Source organism: Typopeltis vanoorti, chromosome 9 (genome assembly GCF_054136105.1).
Source record: "Typopeltis vanoorti isolate ZY-2024b chromosome 9, IOZ_Tvanoo_1.0, whole genome shotgun sequence".
Lineage (NCBI taxonomy): Eukaryota > Metazoa > Arthropoda > Arachnida > Uropygi > Thelyphonidae > Typopeltis > Typopeltis vanoorti.
This window is the reverse complement of record NC_143557.1, coordinates 17,750,010-17,765,050: the sequence shown is the minus strand read 5'-3', so window position 1 is coordinate 17,765,050 and position 15,041 is coordinate 17,750,010. Positions and strand designations below refer to the sequence as shown.

The 15,041-nt window shown below is 35.6% G+C and overlaps 1 protein-coding gene across 1 annotated transcript in view; it reads left to right on the top strand.

The window, feature by feature from the left end:
- Positions 1–2,037: 2,037 nt before the first annotated feature.
- LOC150102902 (uncharacterized) overlaps positions 2,038–15,041 on the top strand; it is a 646,700-nt gene continuing 633,696 nt past the window's right edge. The window contains exon 1 of the mRNA XM_090397408.1: positions 2,038–2,071. The gene's annotated coding sequence lies outside the window, so the exon portion shown is untranslated. The remainder of the gene's footprint in view (positions 2,072–15,041) is intronic.

The window sequence follows — 15,041 nt, the reverse complement described above, 5'->3', positions numbered from 1 at the left end:
CGCATCAAGCCTTATAAAGAGGCAAAATTTATAAAGAGGCAAAATTCGTTATCCTTACATGTTAAGGTACACTTAAACATCGCAATTATCTTCTGAGTTGTATTTGCAACTTTTCTATTTGCCCATTGAACTTCAAATTCCTATCCATCATTATGCCAAGATCCCTAGCTTCATCAATTTCTTGTAGCATAACCCAACTAATATAATATGCCTGGTGAAAATCTCATCATGACAAAGTGCATTACTTTACACTTACTAACATTAAACTGACTGCCATTTTTATTTGCCCAAATTGCCTTGCCTTTCTTCATATTATTAACAAACAATTGCATATCTCCTGCTAGACCTTTTCTAAAGTCATTAATGGTCCAAGAAATGAACCCTGAGACAGCACTGGTCACCTTAAATTTGGTAGATTCGCACCCACCGTATGTGGCTTTTGATAACTGTCTGACAACCATCCCCTGATCCAAGTCAAGAGTTTATATTCCAACCCCATATTCTCCAGTTTATGCAACTGTCTTTCCTGTGGTATCCTATCAAATGCCTTAAAAATCCAACATTTTCATAGTGAATCCATTCCATTTATCCATCTCGGCTGTAACATTGTTATAAAGTTTACACAAATTGCTAAAACATGACCTTTCTTTAGTAAACCATGATGCTCCTTGCAGAATATAGCATGTTTCTCTACCCATTTCTGTGAGTTCTTATCAACTTCTCTAAAATCTTCACTACCACACTAGAGATACTGATTGATCGGTAGTTAGACACACCAGCTTTTGCACCACCCTTGTACAGTGGAAATATCAAACATTCCTTCCATTCGTGTGGCATCATTCCTGAGATAACACTTAAAAGCGTAGCCAATTTGGCTGAACATTCCTTTGGCAAACTTGCTAATATTCCATCTCTTCCTATTGACAAATTCTTATCCAGGTTATGCAATAGCTTTCAACCTCATTTTCGTGCCCCTCTAACTCTTCATCCATTGTAGCATTAGCAGTATGCACCATGTTACATGCACCTGATTGATGTATCTTAGGAACGTGAGCACTCATTACTTGAACAATCTCATTAGCTTCTGACACTCGAGTACCATCTGCATTCAATAACGTTATCCTTCCACATTCATTATTTCTTTTACTTGCGAAATAACGATGAAATTCTTTTGGATTACCTTTAGTTTGCATGGCCAATTTCTTTTCATAAAATCTGATTTATCTTTCTCACAATAATACTTGTTACTTTTCTGGCCTGAGCTTTATATATTTCATAACGCCTCTCACTCTTATTCTCACGATATTCTTTCAAATCATCTTCTTTAATAAAATTGCGCATACATTTCACTCCCAACCTATATATTCTTCGAACACTAGAAAAAACTCACCTATAACTAAACAGTCTCACCACTTTATTATGGGCAATGCCTACAAAGTCACCTAGGGTCGGAAACGACTGAAAGAGAAGAAAGCCATCACCACCACGTTGTATGAGACTGGGTAACTTATTTTCAGCTAAAACTTCTTATGTTTTTTTTTTTTTTTTTTTTTGTATCCTACGGTGGGATCGAACCTAGGTCGTTACAAGAAAGGCTATTTTCTTTACTGGCTTTCTGTAGTCTTGGTATAGTATATGCTATTCATCATTTGAGCTAAAAATTGACTTATGCATTGGCTTTGCATTGCACTTCATCTGTATATTAGTGGCCCAATTATGTTTAGCAGTTGTTTTTGGCATAATAATTAAAAGAAATAAATATCGTTTTTAAATTTAATTTTTGTTCTCTGATTATTTTAACATTTTTAAGAAAAATGAGCAAAAAATCTCAATATTTTTTTCAAGATGCTGCTTTAATTATTTTTCTGTGTTCTAATTTATTTACCTCTTTTTCCCACTAGGAAAAAAAAACACACTCGGTAGCGACTTTAACAACTGTAGTTTGTCACGTGATGTAATTGTAATACGAGTCTGCTTCTTTTGTAATAATATTAGCAGAAGTACTTCGTGATAATTGTTTTGTGCCTTAAGTTTTCTGGTGAATATTAGAAAGAGGTGACCCTATGTTACAGTAAGTTATTATTTATTTATTCTATTATTTATTTTATTTACATTGATTTCATTGTTTTGGTTGGATTTTAACGTTTTTTTTTTTTTAATTAAAATACATTGTTACATAGTGAATTATTTACCCTATTTTACCAGTCACTGCCGAAAAAAAATAGTGCTATGCATTTATTTGCCTTTATTTAGAGCGTGTATCTTTGTGGAAATAAAGTATGGCGAATTATAAGTATGCATTGCACTAAGTTCTCTACTAATTGTACATAGTAATTAGCACGAATAAAATTCGTAAATGTCGTTTTATTCGCCTAATCATATATCATTATAACCATTAGTTCACATGTAGTTTTTAATTTTTTTTTTTTTTTTGTGTTGTAATAAACTATTACTTACAACTTACTAATATCAAATAGAGAAATATGCAATGGGATATGCTATAAATTAAAAGAATGCATACTTCCATTCTCTTTTCATCGCTTTTATTCACTTCGGCAGTGAAGTGCAAAACAAAATGGAGAAGTAAACGTTTTCTTTTTGTTGCGAAGACTCGCTTTGCCGTTTGCTTCGCATATTTCACTATCATTTACGTGTAGCGTAGGTCAGAAGTAAACAATTTATCCATCTTTATTTTGCTCGAGTTTCATGGCCAATACTTTGTATAATTCACTTCTACTTAAAAGTTGCGCTGACGATGCGTGCTTGCATAATGAAGAAATTGTGCTTTTGTGGGTGGGGGAAGTGTAAAGATGGGCTTTCGCATTTGGAACTAAAATTTGTGAGAAAGAGAGGGTGTCTTCAATTATACATTGAAAGGCGTGCACCAATGTATAATGATGCACGCGTTTAAGAACGTGTGCATCATTATACATTTACACTAACAGGTGTGAATGCGTTCCAGTGCTGGTTTTATTTACGTATTTGATTTATTTCTGCCATTTAGACATTGCAGAAAATGCAACATGAAAATCATAACAATATTAAGTGTAAAATATGCCACACCGCTCAGTGAAGTCGGAGTATTTAGAAAACATAAAATATCAGAAATGGGACAGTGAATTGGTGATTGAAGTAGTAAGCGATAGTTGCAGTGTTAGAGCAGCGCTTATAACTTTAGATCAGATAATGAAACTGCAATCCCGAATGTAGGGAAGATAACTGGCCTGGAGACTCTCAAGGCCCATTTGCATTTTGTTTCACAAGCACGATAACTAAGATCTCTCTCTTTCCCAACTAAATATGGATTAATACCCTTCATCAGGGATTTATACTCAATTTGAATACAATCGGCTTGCTATTCCTTGGATTTCTTAAGAGCGAGAATGCTGTATTTGTTTGTTAATTTTTAATATGATTCTGCTATTGATGCCATTTCTCCTAATCTTTCTCAGGACTTTCATATCAGAGGTCTCCAGATTATAAGTTTAATTCCTAACCCAGCTTCCAGATCCGAAGAGTTCGTTTGAATGCTTTTTTTATTCCATATAAATTTATTCAGTTTACTTCCTACAATACCCTTTGTTGATTCTATAGTATATTTCCATATTTAATTTACTATCTTCACTAAATACTGTATTGTGCTAAATAGCTGAAATCTTTTACTTGTTTTATAGGTTCTCTATTCAGGATGTAGTTGACGTCTCTGCCTATTTTCATTGTCTTTTTAATGCTGATTTTCATACCAAATTTATTACAGCAGTTATTCAATTTAGTCAGGGAATATTGCAGACTTGTACTGGATTTATTCAGGAGTATAATAACTTCATCTGCATAAAGAGCTGGAACTGACATCTCCTATTTTTATACCAGGATTAATGCTACTTTCCTTTGTAATGCGATTCATATAGATGGCGAATAAGAGTGGAGGTAATGTGTATACACCGGTTGATTTAACATGAAACTATCTTTCTGTACATCCTTCAATTCTAACTGCTGACTTACAGCTTAAATAGAGACTATGTATCGCTTGATATAATGCCCCATTGGCATCATAATTTAATTGCAGCGTTTTGAATAGCTTTTCTATTTCGTACATCTCATTTGGCATTGTTAACATGGTTTGGGTCTTTGTATAAATATTAATGAAAAAAATTATGATAAAATAAAAAAAAAAGTGAGGGAATTAATTGAGAAAGAGAACATGAGTCAATTTGCACAATCTATCGCATACGCCAGCAGCTAAATTTATCACTCGGACTAGTTTGCCGACTGTGGTGATTTCTCAGTCACCTGCTGTTACATATTTATTATTATATTTTTCAGCAGATTATGGCTATAGAGTGGTGGCTTCCTCCAGGTGCTCTGGTTTTACCCCTCACAAACTAACTTTAAACATTTTGTTAGTTACGTATACATCCTGATATAAATATGAATTATGTTATTTTTCGGAGTATAGATGTGTGCCGTTGCCACCCCAGGGTAGACGTGTCTCCTGGTGGAAGGTTGATAATCATGCATCATCTAATCTGAGCGCTTTTGCTATCAGGTAATCTATAGTGATTTTCGAGCTGCGGTTTATTCCTCAGCTTTGGCAAAGTTCGAAATAACGATTACATTTCTGATGGATGAAATATAATGACAATTTGGTATTTAAAATCTTAACTAAAATTTGCCATTGAGTTTTATTTTCAATCCAGCCATCCTTGTTTAGTGACATAATTCAATATATCGTTGTATACGAGAACTAACGAGACGTAACTTTTCTTACGATTGTCTCCGAACATTAGTTAGAATATGTGGATTTGAAATTTCAAATATCAAACTGAAAATAATCTTTTTGCGCTTAGAAGATAACAAAAATCTCGATATATTAATATTTTTAATGCAGGATGGGCGAAGCTTTTAATGTATTCCTTAAAGATTTTAAAAAAGGTTAAATGCATTCAGTTTTTTTAAATTCTATTAATTATAGGTTAAGCCACACATCAAAGATTTTAGCCAAAAGTAAGCCAACCTTTGTTCTAGTGATCTTATCTTGAACTTGGCCTAAGTTAGTTGCTTGAGTTAATACATAAATAAATAAAAACTAACGGAGGGCTTTAAAAACGTTAGCTCTTCTAACACTTTCAAGTATATCCTAATATTATGTAAAAATAATAATAAAAAATATTCCGAGTATGTATTAAAATATTAGTTTCCAGTCACCTACCATGCTGCGAAATTCCGCTGTGGAGAGGTATGAGCATGAAGAGGGAAGGGACGTAAGATAAATCTTACGTTCTTCCCCCCCGCCTGTCCTCTTACTTTAGAAAGACCTAATCTAAAACCATGAAGAACCTCAATAACAACGCATTGGTGGAAAAGATTGTAGCCATGTCCTAAGCATTCCTACTGTATGGTGTTGCAGAACGTTTAAATACTAATATCACATAAGTTATAAGAGGAATGTCTTACTAAAATAAAGAGCCCAAGGCTTCATATCGGCGATGCAAAATTATATAAATTAAGAGGGTATTGAATCCAACATCATTTCAAAGCCGAATACAGAAACTATAAAAGTTTCGTGCGAAAATTGACCTGAGAGCTTGAGGAAATACACCGCCGCCATACTGCGAGTTGCCCTAGTAGTGTTGCCGAACCTAATGGGAAGCACGAACGCTAAAAGCGTCCATATATTGCTTTCTATTGGTCCATTTTGATGAGTTTCACTAGTCTGACAGCTGTTTCAAACTCATTGGTTTTCGTCAGAGACTAGGCAGAAACCTAAGAGAGTAAAAACTCTCAGTACTAAGGAACTTGAAATGTCGGAGAGTCTTATTTCGTGTCTGATCTGCGCAGTGCCATATTTAAGTGTAAGCAGTGGCGGCTCGTGGCTTGAAATCGTGGGGGAGGGGGGTGCTGCAACTTTCGAAATATACATACACACTGTAAGTACAGTGTATACGTTTGGATAAAACATCAAAATTATGGTAAAAATTAAAAAAAAAATTAAACGTGAAAAAATACTGTTTATTATCAATAAAAATTATACAGTTTGGTATAATTCAAAATTACTTAAAAATAAAATATATTCTTCTTGTTTTGTTTCATGAAAAAATATTGTTTATTATCGATAAAATTATACAGTTTAGTATAATTCAAAATTACTTAAAAATAAAATCCATTATCCCCAATAATGTTCTAAAATAAAGCTATAACAAATGTTATGTCTTTAATTGTAATGTCCAAATATTTAAAGAGACAGAGTAAACACGATAAGCATTACGAACACTCTACTACTGGCGCAAACTGCATATAAACAACAGTGGAACTGCGCGAAGGACAGTACCGCAATACGCTAATAGCCCGCATTTCACGCAATATGACACTGGTAAACACAGTGCTGCTAGCGTCCTTCGCCCTCCTAAGTGCTACAAGATGGATTTTTATTATTTTTTATACAAAATAAGAGAATTGTATAGGATTGTTGATGATAAAATTAAATATTACAAGCAAATATAAATAAATTAATAAATATATTCATGTATCGAGAAAAATTGGGGGTGCTGCAGTTCCGCAGTGCCTATGCACGAGTTCCCACTGAGTGTAAGCGACAACATGCCTATTGCTCTAAATATCAAATTTTAGTTTTGAACAGCACACAAATTGTGAATAACCTTCACATCATCTATTTTTATGAGTCTGTTCTCGTGATCATTTTTACCTCATTTTGTTAGGAATAAACAGGTTGTGATGAGAGCTGCATGAATGTGACATTGTGGCATACGGGGCATTGGCGTCCTCAGAAAATTTGTCAGGGGAGGGCAGAGCTTGGAGACAAATAATTACATCGATAAATTTTTATTTAATTGTTATTTTTTCACATGGGCGTTCGCAGAGGGGGACAAACGTGGGAAGTGCCCCGTTTTCTCCCCTCTGCTGACGCCCATGGTACAGGGGCTATTCCGGTGGGTGTGCTGTGGTCAGGCAACATTATTAAAATCATTAAATGTACATAAAAACATTCTTTTTTATACATCAGTCCTTTCCCAAATGTAAACGTTGCGTAAATTTGAAAGAAGCAGACGTGGTTTACTGTCTTTAACAACTTGACCTTGTAAGGTTGAAATGCCAGTTTAAAAAACGCATTTATCTCACCACAAGCAATAACAAACTACACTTCCTTCTTGTCTGCAGGTAATCTACTGAGTAGGCTTCAGCTACCTGTACTGTTGACAGCCCTCACGAACTTTAATCCCCACGCTAATATCAGTCATTGCGATTGCGCACTTTGCTGTATAATCTCTTCTCGCCTGTAGCCGTTAAAAATGCATGTAAATACCTCGTCGCAGACTTCTCATAGGAAATCACACCATTCCCCCCCCCCCCCCGCATGTGATAGTCAACCTGTGCTTCAATGGCAACACTTGCCTTGGCTAAATTAGTATTTGAATTAATATTGATGTTTGCAACAATTCATGACTTTATTTCAAATAATATCTGATATAAATAATAAATTTATTAAAAAAAACCACACCAAAATTATTTCTTCATGAATCTTCCAGGTGTGGGTGAACACACCCGGAATATACGTCCCTGGTGACATTATGCGCAAAGTGAAATGCGCCACATTGTTACGAAGAAATAATCAGTCATTATAAGAAAGTGCGTGCCATAATAGAATTCTTTTATAGCCATACTTGTTTACAGATAAAAGAATAGAGAACTTGCTTGATGCTCAGTGGTTATGACCATACCCACTGAACATCATATCACGTGACTGATATCACAATATGTGACGTAAAAGCAGAATTCAAAACAGCAAACTTATCACTGTTCAAAACAATAGAAAGAAGCACAAAATAAATACTACAACAGTACAAAAATTCTAAAATAACAAGAATAAACACGTAGAGCAAATATTACAAAAAATCATAATATGTTATGAACGTATGTTTATTGTTTCTGAATTTTGTATATCGACTAGCCTATGCGTTTTTGGTTGTTGTTGTTGTCTTGTCCTTTGAAGGGTCTTAGATGTTTCTGTGTGCTCCTTGAACAGCTTTGGCTATGTCGATGATTTCGTTTGAATAGAGCTGTTGTTCAGGATTAGGATCTATTTCTTGTAAGGCTGCTGCAATTGTTGGACAAGGTTAAGATGTGAGTGGGTGTCAGTTCAGTATTGAGGCAGTTGTTGCAGTTTCTATATGTTCTCGTATCATCCGTATTGATCTTCATTCCTCTATAATGTCCTGTTCGTAGTCTTCTATCGTGGTGGAGGTCTTTCTGTCAGCATTGATTTCGGGAATTTGATGTTGTATCACTGATTTCAGTGAAATTAGTTTAGCTTTTGCTAGTGCATCAGCATCAGCAAGAGTTATCATGTGAGTTTCTTGGTTGAGTTCTCTGGCCTCTTTTGCTAATTTATCAGCTGCTTCATTGTAATCAATACCTACATGAGCATGATCCATTGTAAAATGCAACTTTTTCCTAAACACTTCAGTTGATTTAAGAGTTTATGGGTGTCTTGTGTGAGCTTGGTATTGCCGTTTTTGATTGCCTCCATAGCTGATCTTGAGTCACTGTAAATCATAATTCCCTCAGATTGTTGAGATGATGATAATTTTAAGTACACTTCAAGTGCTTTATTTATTGCGTAAAGTTCGTTGGCAAAATTGGAAGCGATTCTCCAAGATCCAACTTTTTATTGAAAAGTTTTTCGCCTTTCGGGAGTAGAAGGAGAAAACCAGCACCTCCATTAATTATATTGATGTCTGACGATCCATCGGTATAACAAATAACCTGTTTGGAGGATGAAAGAAGGTTGATAGTATTTAGACCTTTTTCTTTGAGCATTTCTTTTGGTTCTTTTTTTTTTGTACAGAGTTTGGTAAGGTTTAAAATTATGGAAGTATTTGAAGGTAAAGGACCGGAAAATAGAGGTTCTTTGTTTATGTGGGCATTTAGCTTAAACGAGACCTATTTCTTTCCTGATATTGTAAAGTTGATGGTCTGTGAAGTCTGCCTTTTTGATTCTAATGTTCATAAGTTTTTAGGGAGATATGATCCCTTTGGTAGCTTCTGATATTATTTATGAATTTTATGGTGGCAAATTTTTGTCTATCCTCCAGCAGGTCAAGCCCATATTCCTGTTGGGCTCTGATGTTGTTAGTGGATGAGACTGCACCAATGATAATCTTGGATGCTTTTGTTTGTATTTTGTCTAATTTTTCCTTTACCGTTGAGGCCAAAGGTGACCCGATAGGTGCTGCATATTTCATCATTGGCCTTATTAGTGTAATGTAAGTAGTTTTGAGGATTTTTGGCTTTGCACCCTAATTTGTTCCACAAAGCCTTTTCAGTATATTTAATTTTTTTTAGAGCTCTGTTAGAGATGTGTTGTGCAAAACGTAATTCCTGAACAAGCGACCAAGGCAATGTTCCCTCTAAGCTGTGCGCATGATTTACAACTAGCGCACAAAGCAAAAAAATATGCACACACTAGATTTTAAAGATGAAATTAAAATTTATTAATTAAAGAAGTTCCACCTAAACATTAACCTATAAATTCTTTAAAAAATACGGTAACTCGGCAACGCTCAAGCCTATAAACTCGCATTTTTTATTACATTCTCGAAGTTGCACAAAACTTATAAATTATTAACAGTAACCCTATTTGAGGCTAGCGATTTGATGCCAAAGTGAAAGGGGTGTGGCTTAAATGTGTAATTTTTAAGTAGCATATAGAATAGCGCGCGGTTTGTTTACATCTGTTTGTTTACAAATGATCCCGTGGTTAATTATTGTCGCAATAAATAAACAAACGTGACATTCAAAGTAGCTGTTAATGTTTTAAGCGATATTTTTGAAGAAATGGCTTCCCAGTGCGAAATCTTACAAAGGAGTAACCTTACACCACTAGACAGTCATCATTTTACAGGAGGGAAGATTAACAAAATCAGGAATCAGTATTTAGAAGGTGACGCTTGCTGGAGTGACAGAGTAAGCATTTACTCTGTCACTCAAAGAAGAAGAGACTGAAGAAGAAAAAGAGACTGAACCAGTAGATACTAGGCCCCTGTTAAAATTTATAAATTGTTTATGTGCACATTTAGAGAAAAGATTCCCTGAGAATGAGATATTAAACACTGGCCATTCTTGGCCAGTGTTTAATATCTCCTCTATTTCACATTGTGATTTCTCATTTGGTAGTGAACGTGTTAATGCCCTTTGTCTTAAATATCATGATTTTCTGGATGATACTACAGAAATAATTAGTCAGTTTAATGATTTCAAATTTTCTGTACAAGAAAAAAATTAAATGCAAAATGATATCAAATTTTACACAAATGGTTGTATTTGCTCTTCAAAATGAGCAGTTTTGTGATTTGGCAAAGTTGATGGATATTGGAGGAATCTTCCTTGCGTCTAGTGCAGACTGTGAGCGAGGTTATAGTCTAATGAATCAAATAATAAACCAACTTAGAAACCGTTTAGGAGAATGTCATTTTGATATGCTAATGAGAGTGAAAAGTTACCAATTATATGGAAATTCAATTAATTTAGATAGTGTGTATAAATAGTGGGTGAATGCCAAAGACAGAAGAGAGAAAAAATAAAGATATAGAAGCTAGAACTAAACAAGATGAGAATTAGTTACGGACATATTATGAATGTTTAACAAGGTGAGAATTAGTAATGGGAATATTTTATTATGTATGTTTAGAGTTATTTGCAAAGTTAGAAAATTTAATTAAAGGCAATCAGTCACTAGTGTTATCTTTTTTTTTACTTTATTTCTTACTTCTAATCAGATCAATATTAAATACATATAAAATATTTATGTTAGCTCTGTGATTGATGTCACACAACTTACTTGGTGATGGTAATAATACACACACACTTAGAATCCTAACTAGTGCAGTCGGTATCGTGTTGGCCTCGCATGCGCGAAGTCCCCGGATCGAGTCCTGCCCAAGGCTTGTGAATCGTGATTTCCGACTGTTTACTGGGGAGTCTACTGTCGTGTGTGGGAACACGGTGGGGAGTTGGGGTGACCTGGCTGACGTCCCATTGACACCAGAAGGTAAAGAGTGAACTAAAATCTTTTAACTTTTTTGCTTAAATGATCAGTATGGTGACTCGTGTGGGTGTGCACATACTTTTCAAAAGAAGGCAAATTTTGCACACACGCAAATTTCTGCGCACACTCACAGCAAAAAATTAGTGGGAACATTGGACCAAGGTATTTTGGATTTGTGACTTTTTCAGTTAGCTTGTTATTGATCATGACTTTGGGATTGTAGGAATGTATATTTTTCCTGTATGTACTAAAGATGCTTAGTTTGGGTTTTGTCTGGGTTGATTTTGAGTTTAAGTTCATCTGATCATTTTTCTAATCCTCTCATGGATTTGTTTAGAATCTCCTCTGATTCTTTGATTTTAGCACTAGTGTGCCAGATGGCTATATCATCTGCATAGCAAGCTAATTTTGTGTCTTCTGTAAGATAGTGATGAATGTTATTGACATATAAAAGGAATAGTAAGGGACTGAGTACTGAGCCCTGGGGAACACCAGCCCAGGTTCTCTGCTCTCCTGAGATTGCTGCATTGATTCTGACTTTGATCTTTCTTCCTCTAATGAAATCAGCAATCCAGATTAAAACATTTCCTCTAATTCCACTATCATGTACTATTTGTATTAATTTTTTGATCCAAACAGGATCGACTACAGGATTGACTATGACCAAAGATAAGATCGTTACCAGGGGATTTATTAGGTGCAGTTTTCTCGATTGATGAATTTAGTTCACTTAGTGTAAATTCTTCGAAGATGTCATCAGTTTGGTATGTTCTTGCTAGTTTTAGTATTTTACTTGTGAGTTTGTTGAGGGTCTTGTCCTCTCTGTTATACTGAAGTTTGGAGTTGTTTGAATACGTTTTTGCCAGTGTGTTTGCAATTTCTTGATCTGTAATAGATTGTTTCCCAGCATTTATGATGAAGTTTGTTTTCTGTTGGTTCTCTTTTTTGATATTGTTGTCTAGGATTCTAATAATGTTCCAGTGTTGGCTGTCTTTTCTTGGATCCAGGTTACTGCAAAGCTCTGCCCATTTCTCTTGTTTGCACTTCCAAATTTCCTGCTCTATTTTGTGTGTTATGTCCATTAATTTCTTTCTGTATTCATCAATTTTTTTAATTCTGAATTGTTCGTTGATATTGTCTCTTTCTGTAATCATTGAATCAATATTCTGATTTTTACAGTATGGTATTCAGGTATTTTTCCGTTTGCCTCTTGGTATTGTTCCTTTGGCAGCTTTACTGATGTATGAAGTAAAGATTTGTAATTTTCTGTCAAGGTTTCCAGAGACAGGTTCATCTTGACAGAGGCTCTCCAAGATTTGAGTAAACCTTGTCCAGTCGGCTTTTCTGAAGTTCCATGTCCTTGTGATTTGCTGTTCTTGATCAATCTTGAAGTTTAGTGTTATTTTTATGGGTCTGTGGTCACTGATGGCATTTCCCAAAATTTTCCATTGTGCACTTGATGCAATGCTATAATTAATAGCTGTGATGTCAATAACAGATTCAGTTCCCGCAGTTTTAGAGAGATAGGTGCTCTGTCCATTGTTGATTGTTGTGAGTTCCAAATCTGTAAAGAGATCTTCCAATTGTTGACCTTTATGGTCTAAATCGGGGGAGCCCGACGTTGGGCTTTTTGCATTTAGGTCACCAAGTATAATGGTTGTATCAGTTGGAGATTTGTCCGCGCGGTTAGCCTAGTGGCTGTGCGCTTCGCAACCATATGACTGGGGAAGGAGTGTCCCAGGTTCGATTCCCGTCGAAGACGTGAGGAATTTGAGGATCTTCCTCAGTCATAGCCAAGTTAGCCGGTCTTGGGCGCGGGTAGTAGGGTTTTTCCGCCAATTTATCTGGCATTTTTCATCCCGCAAGTAGGCAAACCGGCCCCGTGAACACACACGGATCTACAGCCATAAATACCTAACCCCCCATGAGGGGGCTCAACTCGCCTCAATAGGGACGGGGAGAAAAAGGGAGGAAACTCCATACGAATGAATAAATAAATAAAGTTGGAGATTGGCTTAGCTTTTCAATGGTGTCTGTATCAATATTTGTATTATCAAGGTGGTAGACGTTTGTGATTGAAATAGAATGGTTTGGTAGTGTAGTTCAACAGCTTGAGCTTCCGTCGAACTGTTATTATTTAAATATTGACTTAGAGTGATTTCTTTGATTTGATTTCTAGGGTCTTCAAAAGGATAGCAAGCCCTCCACCTGCTCTTTCCTCTCTATCCTTCCTAAGAACTGTGTATCCTTTGATGCTGAAGTTCAGATTTTTGTTCAGTTTTGTTTCTTGTAGACAAGCTATATGGATATTGTTTTTGTAAAGCATATATTTAAGTTCATCCATTTTTCTCTGAGTACCATTAATATTGAGTTGCAAAATGTTAATATGAGTCCTCGTAGCATATTTATCATTAGGAGCCCTGACTGCAGCCCCAGACGCGTCGGCTGCCCCGGACGTAGCATTGTTGGTATCTCTCTATGACTCTTCATTGGAAAATTGGATGCCGTTGCCAAGTTAGTCACCTTAAAATCGGACCTTAAGAAATTTGGTCAAGAGCGTCAAGGGAGGCACGAGGAGGTGTGGTCGGACTTCTCTACCAAATGTGCTTTTGGTCACGAGTTCAATAAACAGCATTATTAACTCTAGTTAAAGTTAGCCCTTATCAGCAATGGCTACAAGCAGAAGATAGACTAAGGAATGTAATCAACGCATGCGAATTGAAACGTAAGTGGGCATGTGTTCTTCAAATGGCTTGCCCTAAAAATAATATTAAATAAAAAAAATGTAAAAGCAAAAAACGTCGTTAGGACCTGAACGAGTTTGGATCTTGCTATTCTAGTTTATTCAGTCGTGACCCAACACGTTATCATTGTTGATTCTTCAATTATTTGTTCATTGTTTAATTTTGAATTCACACCAAGGACGCTCTTTGTTACTCGTACCAATTTTTTTTATATTTAACTGTAATATAAGTCTTCCGTTCTATTAATTTTTACTATAATGAGTGCATCATAACCATCTCCAGTTATGCTAACCTCAGGCTGATGACGTTCCCAGAACTATTATTTACACATAATTTATCAGAGGAACATACAGATTGTAAAAAAAAAAAAAAATGTGAAGCAAGAATAGAAATAAACATCTTGTTGTCAAATGAAAACCATATAACTATTATTGATCAGCTAAACACTGAACTTGGTTTGAAAAATCGATACAAAAAGGCAGAAGAAATAGCAGCTTTTACAACTATTATGGTCGACTCCAGGATATTTAAGACAGGTAATCATTAAAAAAACACAGCCAATGATGACAGACTGGTCATTCTTCTCTAGAGAAATGCGCATTAAATAGAGATTAAATTGGCAAACAAAAAAAAAAATGCAAAAATAGGAGGACGAAACAAAATGATAGAAATGTCGAAGTCAGATTTGAGAAGAGAAAAATGCAACGAGAGAAACAAATGAGCATTTACTGAAAATTATGGTGGAAGCTGCAATCGTCTCTGATTGCTGGAAAACAAACAACAGTCGGACAACAGATATCGCTACTGTGTTTAGTTTGTGATGTATTGTAACATAAATCCGAAAGAGGAAACAGCGCTTTCTCTCTTTATCGCGTACACACACATACACACAATCCATTAAGCTAATACGAAAGAAACTCGGGAATAAATGACGAAAAATAGAGGTTAGGGGATGGATAGACTATAATGAATACTTAGCAGAATTATTTAAAAAAACATCCATTCGAAATAAGCGTATATGGCTTTTTAAATGAAATAGCTCCTGATTGCTGATTTTCAGTCGTTTCCGACCGTAGGCGACTTTGAGAGTATTCTCGATGAGATTTTTATAGGTAGTTCACCATTACTTTCCCCAATATTTTGTCCGGGCTTGGGACCGGCATATGGCTGGGACGTATTCATGACTGTAATCCGTGTGTGTTCACTGGGCTGGTTTGCCTGTTCTGGAGGACGAA